The sequence below is a fragment of the Salmo salar genome, chromosome 09, assembly GCF_965601325.2.
Source record: "Salmo salar chromosome 09, fSalSal1, whole genome shotgun sequence".
Lineage (NCBI taxonomy): Eukaryota > Metazoa > Chordata > Actinopteri > Salmoniformes > Salmonidae > Salmo > Salmo salar.
The window spans coordinates 76,778,989-76,794,697 of NC_138299.1; the positions used below are offsets into that span (position 1 = coordinate 76,778,989).

General features: G+C 46.1%; 1 pseudogene; it reads right to left on the bottom strand.

The window, feature by feature from the left end:
* Positions 1-130: 130 nt before the first annotated feature.
* LOC106611795 (ADP-ribosylation factor-like protein 13B) lies at positions 131-6,192 on the bottom strand (annotated as a pseudogene).
* Positions 6,193-15,709: the final 9,517 nt, after the last annotated feature.

Here is a 15,709-nt window from a genome sequence, read left to right on the forward strand (position 1 = left end):
TACTTGTTATTTCCTCAAATTGACCTGGTGTTGTAATCTCTCATAATGCTATTTTCCTTTCACTGACTTTATTTTCTGTGGGTAATGTTTTCAACAGTCATATAAATCAAATCAAAGTTTATTTGTCACGTGCGCCGAATACAACAGGTGTAGACCTTACAGTGAAATGCTTACTTACAGGCTCTAACCAATATTGCAAAAAAAGGTATTAGGTGAACAATAGGTAGGTAAAGAAATAAAACAACAGTAAAAAGACAGGCTATATACAGTAGCGAGGCAATAAAAGTAGCGAGGCTACATACAGACACCGGTTAGTCGGGCTGATTGCGGTAGTATGTACATGTAGATATGGTTAAAGTGACTATGCATATATGATGAACAGAGAGTAGCAGTAGCGTAAAAGAGGGGTTGGCGGGAGGTGGGTGGGACACAATGCAGATAGCCCGGTTAGCCAATGTGCGGGAGAACTGGTTGGTCGGCCCAATTGAGGTAATAGTACATGAATGTATAGTTAAAGTGACTATGCATATATGATAAACAGAGAGTAGCAGCAGCGTAAAAAGATGGGTTGGGGGGGGCACACAATGCAAACAGTCCGGGTAGCCATTTGATTACCTGTTCAAGAGTCTTATGGCTTGGGGGGTAAAAACTGTTGAGAAGCCTTTTTGTCCTAGACTTGGCACTCCGGTACCGCCTGCCATGCGGTAGTAAAGAGAACAGTCTTTGACTGGGGTGGCTGGGGTCTTTGACAATTTTTAGGGCCTTCCTCTGACACCGCCTGGTGTAGAGGTCCTGGGTGGCAGGCAGCTTAGCCCCAGTGATGTACTGGGCCGTACGCACTACCCTCTGTAGTGCCTTGCGGTCAGAGGCCGAGCAATTGCCGTACCAGGCAGTGATGCAACCAGTCAGGATGCGCTTGATGTTGCAGCTGTAGAACCTTTTGAGGATCTCAGGACCCATGCCAAATCTTTTTAGTTTCCTGAGGGAGAATAGGCTTTGTCATGCCCACTTCACAACTGTCTTGGTGTGTTTGGACCATTCTAGTTTGTTGTTGATGTGGACACCAAGGAACTTGAAGCTCTCAACCTGCTCCACTACAGCCCTGTCGATGAGAATGGGGGCGTGCTCGGTCCTCCTTTTCCTGTAGTCCACAATCATCTCCTTAGTCTTGGTTACGTTGAGGGATAGGTTGTTATTCTGGCACAACCCGGCCAGGTCTCTGACCTCCTCCCTATAGGCTGTCTCGTCATTGTCGGTGATCAGGCTGTTGTGTCGTCTGCAAACGTAATGATGGTGTTGGAGTCGTGCCTGACCATGCAGTCGTGGGTGAACAGGGAGTACAGGAGGGGACTGAGCACGCACCCCTGGGGAGCTCCAGTGTGAGGATCAGCGTGGCATATGTGTTGCTACCTACCCATCACCACCTAGGGGCGGCCCGTCAGGAAGTCCAGGATCCAGTTGCAGAGGGAGGTGTTTAGTCCCAGAATCCTTAGCTTAGTGATGAGCTTTGAGGAGTACAGGAGGGGACTGATGGTGTTGAACGCTGAGCTGTAGTCAATGAATAGCATTCTCACATAAGTGTTCCTTTTGTCCAGGTGGGAAAGGGCAGTGTGGAGTGCAATAGAGAATGCATCAACTGTGGATCTGTTTGGGCGGTATGCAAATTGGAGTGGGTCTAGGGTTTCTGGGATGATGGTGTTGATGTGAGCCATTACCATCCTTTCAAAGCACTTCATGGCTACGGACGTGAGTGCTACGGGTCTGTAGTCATTTAGGCAGGTTGCCTTTGTGTTCTTGGGCACAGGGACTATGGTGGTCTGCTTTGAAACATGTTGGTATTATAGACTCAATCAGGGACATGTTGAAGATGTCAATGAAGACACCTGCCAGTTGGTCAGCACATGCCCGGAGCACACGTCCTGGTAATCCGTCTGGCCCCGCGGCCTTGTGTATGTTGACCTGTTCAAAGGTCTTACTCAAGTCGGCTATGGAGAGCGTGATCACACAGTCGTCCGGAACAGCTGATGCTCTCATGCATGCCTCAGTGTTACATTTACATTTTAGTCATTTAGCAGACACTCTTATCCAGAGTGACTTACAGTAGTGAATGCATACATTTCATAATCGAAGCGAGCAACATACAATAACATATAACATATAACATATAATATAATAAGGTCCAAGAAACTTTATAAAACCAAGTCTCACTTTCCATCAAAATTGCAATATAAACAGATAAACTCTATTTATATTTATGAGGAATTGAAATATTTTGTCCGTACATTGATCATGTTTGTAAACAATTGTTTACTTTTACTACAGATAATTAAATAACCACTAGTAAATAAATATTGACACTCTCATATAACATCTTTTGGTAACATAAAATAAACACACACTTCTCAGGGGTGTATTGGCTTTGTAATTCCTACACAGTGGCTACTAAGAAAAATGTGCCGTCAGGTCTTTTTCAATTCTCCTTCAAAAGCCGATGGAAACTCCAGTTGTAATCCATAAATTTAAGATGTGAAGTAATAGAACGAGGTTGTGGAGGGTTTGCAGGCAGGGCAGGCCTCCCTTCTTTTTCTTCATATTATCCTACAATACAAAATGTGTATCAGTTCACACATAACACCTTTACTGTACTTAAACTATAGGAATCTTTTCAAGATCATATGGATCTTGAACTAAAACTGTCAATGTCTCAAATGGGTTGTAGTAAGGGGGTCTTGGGCCTTTGGTCCTTTTCTTGAATGCGTTGTACTTTACCAAGGTTATTTTGCTGCCACGTATCCTACACAGAGACAACATTTTACATGAAAAAATATCAATGCCACAATGCTTTAGCTAACATAGCTAAGCAATGTCTTTGAAATAGTGAATGGATACATGTTCTGTCACTGCAATCTCAACACATTGACCAAGACAGATGATTTTCTAGGAGTCTAACTGAAGGCACAGAGTTATAGTCTCTCTCTTACCTTTCCTTTTTGGGCTTGCTGCGGCCTCTCCATCTCCCCACGGTTGTCCCTCATCTGTTGCCAGAGGTCTCTTGTCCCTGATGTTCCTGATTATGAAAGAACAGAGTTCTGGGTAATCCAGATTGACGGCATGCAGCAGCCAGCAAAGGCCCCACAACTTCTTCCTGTCTGTCCACCTCAGCTGGTCCATGAAGGCTGAGCAGGACTTCTTGAGCAGAAAAGCACAACATAATCAAATCTATTGATTTGTGTCTGTCTATGTATCTATCGGTCTCCTGTACATAATTAACATAATCTGTATCTCTGATTGGCTAGCTGGATGGCTGGCTAGCTGATTGGCTGTCTGGCTGTCTGTCTCTCTGTCTAGTTGTGTGGAGAGTTGTGTGTACGAGGACTAGACTCACAATGTGGCACAGACAGCGGCTCTGCTTCACCAGTCTCTCCAGAGACAGGATCTCGATTATCTCAATCCCCAGCAGGGCGTTCATCTTGTCCTGCTTGCTGGCCAGCCTAAAACACAACAACAGAGCAAAACATTTCATCAGTTGGTTCAAAAAAGGAAAAACTACATTGAAAGCACTAATCAGCTTTGCTGCTGTCCATCCTTGCCCACTGTAAATGGCAACACTGAGGTTTTAATGGGTTTAGATAATATAGATTGTCTGTCACCTCATGGGTTCCATACACCTCATAGAACCTTGTATAACAAAGTTATAAAATCAGCTGTAACTTTTATTTTGGCATCGATCAAATATTCTATTTACATTAATTCAAACTTGATATAAGAAGTAGTCCTTCCAACAGTTATGGTTTTCCCACCGCTTTATGCTGCTTCAGCAGGTCTGTCAGAAGCTCCTGGACCTCTTTAATCCTCTGCCGGTCACTGGAGTCCACCACAAAGATGAACCCATGGACCTCCCCATAGAGATCCCTCCAGGACCCCCCCCACCGATGTCAAGCAGGGTGACCAGGAAGTTCTCCACTCTCAACTCCATCCGGACACACCCATGAGTCAAGCCCCTCATCCACCGGGGGCACTCCAGACAGAGACAGAACAATTTACGTCAGCCAACCCAGATTACTGTGTTATATTTCTATTGGTGTGTATTTCATTCACTGACAGTGGATGTTTTTCCTGCTTTGTCAAGACCGACCACCAGTGCATTGACTTTCCTGTGTGAAAATATGAGATATAGTCCTCGAGCAATTTAAGTGACAGTATTATATATTTGCAATCGCAAGTAATTGCAGACTGAGTTAATCCATTTGAGACAGTCATTCTTGCCTGATGGGTTGCTGGATCTTGGAGACCCAGCTGCAGAAGTTGGTCATCAGTTGTGGTGAAACAGAACAAGGTGAGCACAGCGGTCACCATCGTCTCCTCAGTTCCCACCTGAAAGAAGAACTCACTGTGATACAGAGCCAACGTGCAAACCATAGACTTATATAACGAACGGTGTCAAGTTAGCCAAGGTCACTGTCAGGTGACCCGGGTCAATAAACTCCAGAGGACTCCAGAGCCATAAAGATCATGGATACTAAAGGTCAGCAGACTGATTGGAGTTGGGCTGCCTGTGTAAACACATCTCATTAGCATCAGTTTAGATATAGAACATGTTTTTATATCAACACCAATGTACAGCTGTCTAACAACTTGACATTGTTTACGAAATTGGCATGCCTGTCCAACTACTGCTGTAATCCTGTTATAAGAATGTGTGAATTTTTTGTATGAGAAAATCCAATAAAATACATATCCTTAAAAAAAGTCAGACTTACAGATGGCCGCCACAGCCTACTTACAAACCAACATTTTTGCACCCAGTTTGTCTAACGGTACATCTAAACTTACCTAGAATCAGATGAAAAAAGTTGATCATGTCTTTACTCTTTGAAATCTTTTGGACAAAGGTTAGTGTTATCTGTGTGATTATATAACCTGGGCTTTGGTACCTGGTTACTGAGGAACATGGGCTGTATCTACAGTGCATTCCTATCCCTTTGGGGAAGCACTATTCATTGGGTCTGTGAATTGCCTGTATACTGTGTATCTGCTGGATCGAATCCCCGAGCTGACAAGGTACAAATCTGTCGTTCTGCTCCTGAGCAAGGTAGTTAATCCACTGTTCCCCGGGTGCCAAAGACGTAGATGTCGATTATTAAGGCAGCCCCAAGCACCTCTCTGATTCAGAGGGGTTGGAATAAATGTGCAAGACACATTTCAGATGAATGCATTCAGTTGTACAACTGACTAGGTATCCCCCTTTCCCTTTCCCTTTTTCTATCCCCATAAAATGTCCGTAAGCCCATATAGTCTCCACCATTGGGTTTGTTTTACAATACACAGTATAAATGCATATGGACTCTTAATTACATGTCATGGAACTATGTGACTGACCTGGCTGGCATTCAGACACAGTAGCCTATCAGCTGTCTGACATCTTTAGACCTGTGTGTAGTCCGCCACAGTCTGGTTCTACACAGACAGCAGGCGTGTGAGCGTCAGTCTGTCTGAGGTGTGCTAAACAACTCCTGCAGGTCTCAGCTTTCTGCATCTGCTCAGTCTCCATGAAGCTGTATACACCCAGACTGAGTCATTCAGAGCATGAACATGCTGGTCCTCTTTCTTCCCTCAAGCTTGGTTGAACTAGATCCAGACTTCCACCTACGGTAGATCTTTTCAATATCCATATTTTTTATCGCTAAGTTTTCCTGTTTCAGGTGAATCGCTTTTTTTATTTAAAAATGAAAAAAGATTGCCTTTCTCTATACAAATTACAATGTAGCAATAAAAGGCAATTTTGAGTTCAGACAACTACACCATAAAAGTGCAATAAGACACGTCACTGACTGCAATAAAAAAGATTGATATGGTTGAATCTGAAGACGACAGAGAGCGCTTTATCAATTAACAGTTGTAGCTACTATACACATGGTTATGTAAACAATGTTCAACAACCTAAATGCACTGGCCACCATAGAAATGATGCAAAGCTGTACTAGTCCATGACAGAATATCCAATTCACACAGCAGTGGTCACTCAAAAAGACTTCTCTCTTGTTCTCAGAGTAGCAGTTGAGTTCCCAAGCAGAACATGTCCACCGGTGTTCTCAGGAGAAAGCCTAGGAAAACAAAAGCCACATGAAATTCTAGATAGAATGTAAATGAAATTACATCTCAGCATACATACATTAGGATGGCAGCATCCATACATCTGTTTGTGTGTGTTTCTCTTGTTGCATCTTGTACCGGACAGCTAGCAACTAATCAGGGCTCCAATTATTCTGGTAATCCTGTGGTCACCTCATGTGGTGCAACCTGGGAAACACAGTGTTAGCCTCTCTACCAATCACACTGGTGTCTGTGAGATCTACCTTCCCCCAATGGATAGCGTGCTGTACTTTAACTGGGCCAGATTAGGGCTCTTGCCCATGCATGGCCAATTTTAACAAAGATGTGTATGATGTGATTTATCAGGACATCCAGTAGCGATAGACACCCTGCCTTCAAGTGTCTAAAATGGGAAATAATCATGAAGACACTCAGCGCATAATGACATCACGCTGTACTGTAGGTTCCTACTGGGCACAGACTTCAATTCAACGTCTATTCCAAGTTGGTTCAATGTAATTTCATTGAAATGACGTGGAAACAACGTTGATTCAACCAGTGTGTGCCCAGATGCAAAGTAGAGTAATCACATTGTTCGAATAAATGTGCAGCTGGTCAGTTTATGTTACAAAATATACACCCCTGAAATGACAGTAGTTTATCACAATAATGTTTCATGTAATCTAACAGTTAAAGTATCTTATCACAATAATGTTTTATATAATCTAATAATGACAGTAGTTTATCACAATAATGTTTCATGTACTCTAACAATGACAGTAGTTTATCACAATAATGTTTCATGTACTCTAACAATGACAGTAGTTTATCACAATAATGTTTCATGTACTCTAATAATGACAGTAGTTTATCACAATAATGTTTCATGTAATCTAATAATGACAGTATCTTATCACAATAATGTTTCATGTAATCTAATAATGACAGTAGTTTATCACAATAATGTTTCATGTACTCTAACAATGACAGTAGTTTATCACAATCATTTTTCATGGGAATCAAACATGCAATATGAGGTAAATGTAGCTCTGTTACATTTTTTGTTACAATATTACTGCTGCCTTGTAACATATTTACAAGTTGATACATCATCACAATGGCCACTAGATGGCCTTGATGTCTATGGAACCATTCACACTACAATGGGCTGTGATGATGTGTCTGTGTATGGTTTTCTTACAGATGAGCTGACATGGGCAGGAAATCATTTGCAGTGCAGCCAAATCACAGTCTGTCTATTCATGACAAAATGCATGATTTTTCACAGCCAACCTTTTTAACCACAACACTACAGATGACATAAAATAACATGTTTATAAACAGTGAGTCCCAGTAGTAGGCAGTCAATGTAAAATGTGACTGACAAATATTTTAACTGTTTCGCATAACAGGAAGAACATATCCTGGAACTGTGTTTTGTGTACATGCTTCATCTCATTAAGTCATTACCCCTGTATCCAATCAGGCATGAGCTTCACCTGCTGACTGGACTCCTCCGAGGCTCTGACCACAGCACACACACTTACGCACGTGCACACACATCGCAGCAGCAGCAAAAGCTTGACACAACAGCTGTACACCGTGCCTTATATAGTCATTCCCTCCACATACCACATAACATATCTCTGAGAGACCTGTCTTGCTTCTTTAAATTGTTCTACTAACTAGTGACTGTAATGACGGAATAGTACACCCTTTAACCTCTATGCCTCCAATGGCTGTGGGATGTATTGTTTAAGACTGTTTAATTGGTTTGAATCTGAGCCAAAACTGTCTTCAGCTTTTTGTTCAGTGACAGAATAGGGCGTATGTTTCGTCTGATCTGATTGGCTAGACCCAGCTAACAATAAATGTTCCCACAACTTTAGAGAACGTTCCCTTAAGAGTCTCATTAGGTCATTCTAGCCAATGAGAGGGCAGATACATGCATGAACAACAGGCACAACTAAGTTGTTTTTCTCAAAGTTACCGGAATGCCACGTACCTCCACATATATCAGTACATTTGTAACAGCCTGAAAATTACCAAACTTCCATTAGATCAAATAAGCCTCACGTAATTCAACACTCTCTCATAGACCTCCATACTAAAAAGGGCTTATCTCACACGGACAGATTTTGGGCAAAGTAAATTATCTTAAACCCTCTTTGGGTATAAAGACCTGCTGGGCCACTAATGACAGGGCCTCAGACCTACGCATGCTTCCAGAAAGTAAACAACCTCTACAGTCTCCAGCCACTGACCCACAGCGCTGTCTCGCCACACACATTCATTATTAATAGTAGGAGAGCCTCCAGCAGACTTTGTAAGCCCCATTCACAATGCAGCACTGCATGCCTGGGACCCATCTGGTTACACTGGGGGAGTGATGCTCATATTTTGGGGTGACTCATCATGGGTAACACTGTGCCTTTGAGCTGGTATTGTGCTGCTCTGGAAAAAACATGAATGTTTAATCTGGGTTTGGGCTTTCATATGAAAAACTATCACAATAATGTCACAATGCACTGTGATCATAATACGAATACAAAAATTAGATGGTTTTAATAACATTAGTTGTGATGATAAATCTATCTACAACTGTCTGCATTTTAAGTTCTCTGTTGTTGAGCACAAAATCTTAATTCCAAGTTTAGAGATAGTTTCAAATGACTGGCCAGATTGAAGTCAACATTAAATTAAAGACACCGCTTTAGCACTGACCAAAAGGCAAAGTCAAAAGAAGCAGAGGGATCCCTCTCAGCCTGAGAAAACAATAAACGATCCCCTGGGGTCCCTTTCATTTAAAGGATGTGACTTGGTTTGTCATTTTTTGTTTAGTAAAACATAGTTCCAAATTGAAATGTAAACCAAATGCAACACTATGTGTGTCATGGCTGTCGTAAGTCTACAACCAGACTGGTCTCATAGACTAGGCCATGTGTGAAACTCATTCCACGGAGGGCCAAGCATCTGTGGGTTTTCATTCCACCCTTGTAGTTGATCGTTTAATTCATGTTACTAATTAGTAAGGAACTCCCCTCACCTGGTTGTCTAGGTCTTAATTGAAAGGAAAAAATTAAAACCTGCAAACACTCTGCCCTCTATTGAATGAGTTTGACACCCCTGGACAAGACATAACCTAGTTGTTACGTGTGCTCCCTCTCCGGCGTCAAGGTCACCAGGCTGCTCGTTATGGTGCACACCTGTCACCATCATTACGCGGCACCTGCGCGTCATCAGACTCACCTGGCCTTCATCACCTCCCTGATTACCTGCCCTATACATGTCACACCCTTTGGTTCCTTCCCCAGGCGTTATTGTTTCTGTTCCAGTGTCATGTCTGTGCGTTGTTTGTGTGTCTTGTTTTGTATTTAGTTGCGTTTATTTATTAAAACACTCACTCCCTGAACTTGCTTCCTGACTCTCAGCGCACTTGTTACACTAGTAAAGTAAGTCATGGACACCAGCAACCCCTCAATGTTTGGATATGAGCTAGCCTGGCTATCTCACTACACATGTCCACATAGCAGCATTCCACATAGCAGCGCTCCACATAGCAGCATTCCACATAGCAGCGCTCCACATAGCAGACTTCCACATAGCAGACTTCCACATAGCAGCGCTCCATATAGCAGACTTCCACATAGCAGCGCTCCATATAGCAGACTTCCACATAGCAGCGCTCCACATAGCAGGATTCCACTTAGCAGCGCTCCACATAGCAGCATTCCACATAGCAGGGTTCCACATAGCAGACTTCCACATAGCAGGATTCCACATAGCAGCGTTCCACATAGCAGGATTCCACATAGCAGGATTCCACATAGCAGGGTTCAACATAGCAGGGTTCAACATAGCAGCGTTCCACATAGCAGGGTTCCACATAGCAGACTTCCACATAGCAGCACTCCACATAGAAGGATTCCACATAGCAGGGCTCCACATAGCAGGATTCCACATAGCAGGGTTCAACATAGCAGTGCTCCACATAGCAGGGCTCCACATAGCAGGGTTCAACATAGCAGGGTTCCACATAGCAGGGTTCCACATAGCAGCGCTCCACATAGCAGACTTCCACATAGCAGGGTTCCACATAGCAGCGCTCCACATAGCAGGGCTCCACATAGCAGGGTTCAACATAGCAGGGTTCCACATAGCAGGGTTCCACATAGCAGCGCTCCACATAGCAGGGCTCCACATAGCAGGGTTCCACATAGCAGGGTTCCACATAGCAGCGCTCCACATAGCAGGATTCCACATAGCAGGGTTCCACATAGCAGACTTCCACATAGCAGGGTTCAACATAGCAGGGCTCCACATAGCAGGGTTCAACATAGCAGCGCTCCACATAGCAGGATTCCACATAGCAGCGCTCCACATAGCAGGGTTCAACATAGCAGGGCTCCACATAGCAGGGTTCCACATAGCAGGGTTCCACATAGCAGACTTCCACATAGCAGGGTTCAACATAGCAGGGCTCCACATAGCAGGGTTCCACATAGCAGGGTTCCACATAGCAGCGCTCCACATAGCAAACTTCCACATAGCAGGGTTCAACATAGCAGACTTCCACATAGCAGCGCTCCACATAGCAGGGCTCCACATAGCAGCGTTCCACATAGCAGGGTTCCACATAGCAGCGTTCCACATAGCAGGGTTCCACATAGCAGGGTTCCACATAGCAGGGTTCCACATAGCAGGGTTCCACATAGCAGGGCTCCACATAGCAGGATTCCACATGGCAGGGCTCCACATAGCAGACTTCCACATAGCAGGGTTCCACATAGCAGCGCTCCACATAGCAGGGTTCCACATAGCAGCGTTCCACATAGCAGACTTCCACATAGCAGCACTCCACATAGCAGCGCTCCACATAGCAGGGTTCCACATAGCAGCGTTCCACATAGCAGACGTCCACATAGCAGCGCTCCACATAGCAGACTTCCACATAGCAGGATTCCACATAGCAGCGTTCCACATAGCAGGACTTCCACATAGCAGGACTTCCACATAGCAGCGTTCCACATAGCAGCGATTCCAAATAGCAGACTTCCACATAGCAGGGCTCCACATAGCAGCGCTCCACATAGCAGGATTCCACATAGCAGACTTCCACATAGCAGGGTTCCACATAGCAGGATTCCACATAGCAGACTTCCACATAACAGACTTCCACATAGCAGCGCTCCACATAGCAGCGCTCCACATAGCAGACTTCCACATAGCAGCGCTCCACATAGCAGACTTCCACATAGCAGGGTTCCACATAGCAGACTTCCACATAGCAGCGCTCCACATAGAAGACTTCCACATAGCAGGGTTCCACATAGCAGACTTCCACATAGCAGCGCTCCACATAGCAGGGCTCCACATAGCAGACTTCCACATAGCAGGGTTCCACATAGCAGACTTCCACATAGCAGCGCTCCACATAGCAGCGCTCCACATAGCAGCGCTCCACATAGCAGACTTCCACATAGCAGGGTTCCACATAGCAGACTTCCACATAGCAGCGCTCCACATAGCAGACTTCCACATAGCAGGGTTTCACATAGCAGACTTCCACATAGCAGCGCTCCACATAGCAGACTTCCACATAGCAGCGCTCCACATAGCAGCGCTCCACATAGCAGACTTCCACATAGCAGCGCTCCACATAGCAGGATTCCACATAGCAGCGCTCCACATAGCAGACTTCCACATAGCAGGGTTCCACATAGCAGACTTCCACATAGCAGGGTTCCACATAGCAGGGTTCAACATAGCAGGGTTCCACATAGCAGACTTCCACATAGCAGCGCTCCACATAGCAGACTTCCGAAAAGCAGGGTTCAACATAGCAGGGCTCCACATAGCAGGGTTCCACATAGCAGGGTTCCACATAGCAGCGCTCCACATAGCAGACTTCCACATAGCAGACTTCCACATAGCAGCGCTCCATATAGCAGGATTCCACATAGCAGCGCTCCACATAGCAGGGTTCCACATAGCAGGGTTCCACATAGCAGACTTCCACATAGCAGGGTTCCACATAGCAGGGTTCCACATAGCAGCGCTCCACATAGCAGCGCTCCACATAACAGGATTCCACATAGCAGACTTCCACATAGCAGCGCTCCACATAGCAGACTTCCACATAGCAGCGCTCCACATAGCAGACTTCCACATAGCAGGATTCCACATAGCAGCGTTCCACATAGCAGGATTCCAAATAGCAGACTTCCACATAGCAGACTTCCACATAGCAGGGCTCCACATAGCAGCGCTCCACATAGCAGGATTCCACATAGCAGACTTCCACATAGCAGCGTTCCACATAGCATGATTCCACATAGCAGACTTCCACATAACAGACTTCCACATAGCAGCGCTCCACATAGCAGGGTTCCACATAGCAGACTTCCACATAGCAGGGTTCAACATAGCAGGGCTCCACATAGCAGGGTTCAACATAGGAGCGCTCCACATAGCAGGAATCCACATAGCAGCGCTCCACATAGCAGACTTCCACATAGCAGGGTTCAACATAGCAGGGCTCCACATAGCAGGGTTCCACATAGCAGGGTTCCACATAGCAGCGCTCCACATAGCAGACTTCCACATAGCAGGGTTCAACATAGCAGACTTCCACATAGCAGCGCTCCACATAGCAAGGCTCCACATAGCAGCGTTCCACATAGCAGGGTTCCACATAGCAGGGTTCCACATAGCAGGGTTCCACATAGCAGGATTCCACATAGCAGACTTCCACATAGCAGGATTCCACATAGCAGGGTTCCAAATAGCAGACTTCCACATAGCAGACTTCCACATAGCAGCGCTCCACATAGCAGGATTCCACATAGCAGGATTCCACATAGCAGGGTTCCACATAGCAGGATTCCAAATAGCAGACTTCCACATAGCAGGATTCCACATAGCAGGGTTCCACATAGCAGGGTTCCACATAGCAGCGCTCCACATAGCAGCGCTCCACATAGCAGGATTCCACATAGCAGACTTCCACATAGCAGCGTTCCACATAGCAGGATTCCACATAGCAGACTTCCACATAACAGACTTCCACATAGCAGCGCTCCACATAGCAGGGCTCCACATAGCAGCGTTCCACATAGCAGGATTCCACATAGCAGACTTCCACATAGCAGCGTTCCACATAGCAGGATTCCACATAGCAGACTTCCACAAAACAGACTTCCACATAGCAGCGCTCCACATAGCAGCGCTCCACATAGCAGACTTCCACATAGCAGCGCTCCACATAGCAGACTTCCACATAGCAGGGTTCCACATAGCAGACTTCCACATAGCAGCGCTCCACATAGCAGACTTCCACATAGCAGGGTTCCACATAGCAGACTTCCACATAGCAGCGCTCCACATAGCAGGGCTCCACATAGCAGACTTCCACAAAGCAGGGTTCCACATAGCAGACTTCCACATAGCAGCGCTCCACATAGCAGCGCTCCACATAGCAGCGCTCCACATAGCAGACTTCCACATAGCAGGGTTCCACATAGCAGACTTCCACATAGCAGCACTCCACATAGCAGACTTCCACATAGCAGGGTTTCACATAGCAGACTTCCACATAGCAGCGCTCCACATAGCAGACTTCCACATAGCAGCGCTCCACATAGCAGCGCTCCACATAGCAGACTTCCACATAGCAGCGCTCCACATAGCAGGATTCCACATAGCAGCGTTCCACATAGCAGACTTCCACATAGCAGGGTTCAACATAGCAGGGTTCCACATAGCAGACTTCCACATAGCAGCGCTCCACATAGCAGACTTCCACATAGCAGCGCTCCACATAGCAGGATTCCACATAGCAGCGTTCCACATAGCAGGGTTCCACATAGCAGGGTTCAACATAGCAGGGTTCCACATAGCAGACTTCCACATAGCAGGGTTCCACATAGCAGACTTCCACATAGCAGCGCTCCACATAGAAGGGCTCCACATAGCACACTTCCACATAGCAGGGTTCCACATAGCAGGGTTCAACATAGCAGGGTTCCACATAGCAGACTTCCACATAGCAGGGTTCCACATAGCAGCGTTCCACATAGCAGCGTTCCACATAGCAGGGTTCAACATAGCAGCGCTCCACATAGCAGGATTCCACATACCAGCGCTCCACATAGCAGACTTCCACATAGCAGGGTTCCACATAGCAGACTTCCACATAGCAGGGTTCCACATAGCAGAGTTCCACATAGCAGGGTTCAACATAGCAGCGCTCCACATAGCAGCGCTCCACATAGCAGACTTCCACATAGCAGCGCTCCACATAGCAGACTTCCACATAGCAGGGTTCCACATAGCAGACTTCCACATAGCAGCGCTCCACATAGCAGACTTCCACATAGCAGGGTTCCACATAGCAGACTTCCACATAGCAGCGCTCCACATAGCAGGGCTCCACATAGCAGACTTCCACAAAGCAGGGTTCCACATAGCAGACTTCCACATAGCAGCGCTCCACATAGCAGCGCTCCACATAGCAGCGCTCCACATAGCAGACTTCCACATAGCAGGGTTCCACATAGCAGACTTCCACATAGCAGCACTCCACATAGCAGACTTCCACATAGCAGGGTTTCACATAGCAGACTTCCACATAGCAGGGTTCCACATAGCAGACTTCCACATAGCAGCGCTCCACATAGCAGACTTCCACATAGCAGGGTTCCACATAGCAGACTTCCACATAGCAGCGCTCCACATAGCAGGGCTCCACATAGCAGACTTCCACAAAGCAGGGTTCCACATAGCAGACTTCCACATAGCAGCGCTCCACATAGCAGCGCTCCACATAGCAGCGCTCCACATAGCAGACTTCCACATAGCAGGGTTCCACATAGCAGACTTCCACATAGCAGCACTCCACATAGCAGACTTCCACATAGCAGGGTTTCACATAGCAGACTTCCACATAGCAGCGCTCCACATAGCAGACTTCCACATAGCAGCGCTCCACATAGCAGCGCTCCACATAGCAGACTTCCACATAGCAGCGCTCCACATAGCAGGATTCCACATAGCAGCGTTCCACATAGCAGGGTTCCACATAGCAGGGTTCAACATAGCAGGGTTCCACATAGCAGACTTCCACATAGCAGCGCTCCACATAGCAGACTTCCACATAGCAGCGCTCCACATAGCAGGATTCCACATAGCAGCGTTCCACATAGCAGGGTTCCACATAGCAGGGTTCAACATAGCAGGGTTCCACATAGCAGACTTCCACATAGCAGGGTTCCACATAGCAGACTTCCACATAGCAGCGCTCCACATAGAAGGGCTCCACATAGCACACTTCCACATAGCAGGGTTCCACATAGCAGGGTTCAACATAGCAGGGTTCCACATAGCAGACTTCCACATAGCAGGGTTCCACATAGCAGCGTTCCACATAGCAGCGTTCCACATAGCAGGGTTCAACATAGCAGCGCTCCACATAGCAGGATTCCACATACCAGCGCTCCACATAGCAGACTTCCACATAGCAGGGTTCCACATAGCAGACTTCCACATAGCAGGGTTCCACATAGCAGAGTTCCACATAGCAGGGTTCAACATAGCAGCGCTCCACATAGCAGCGCTC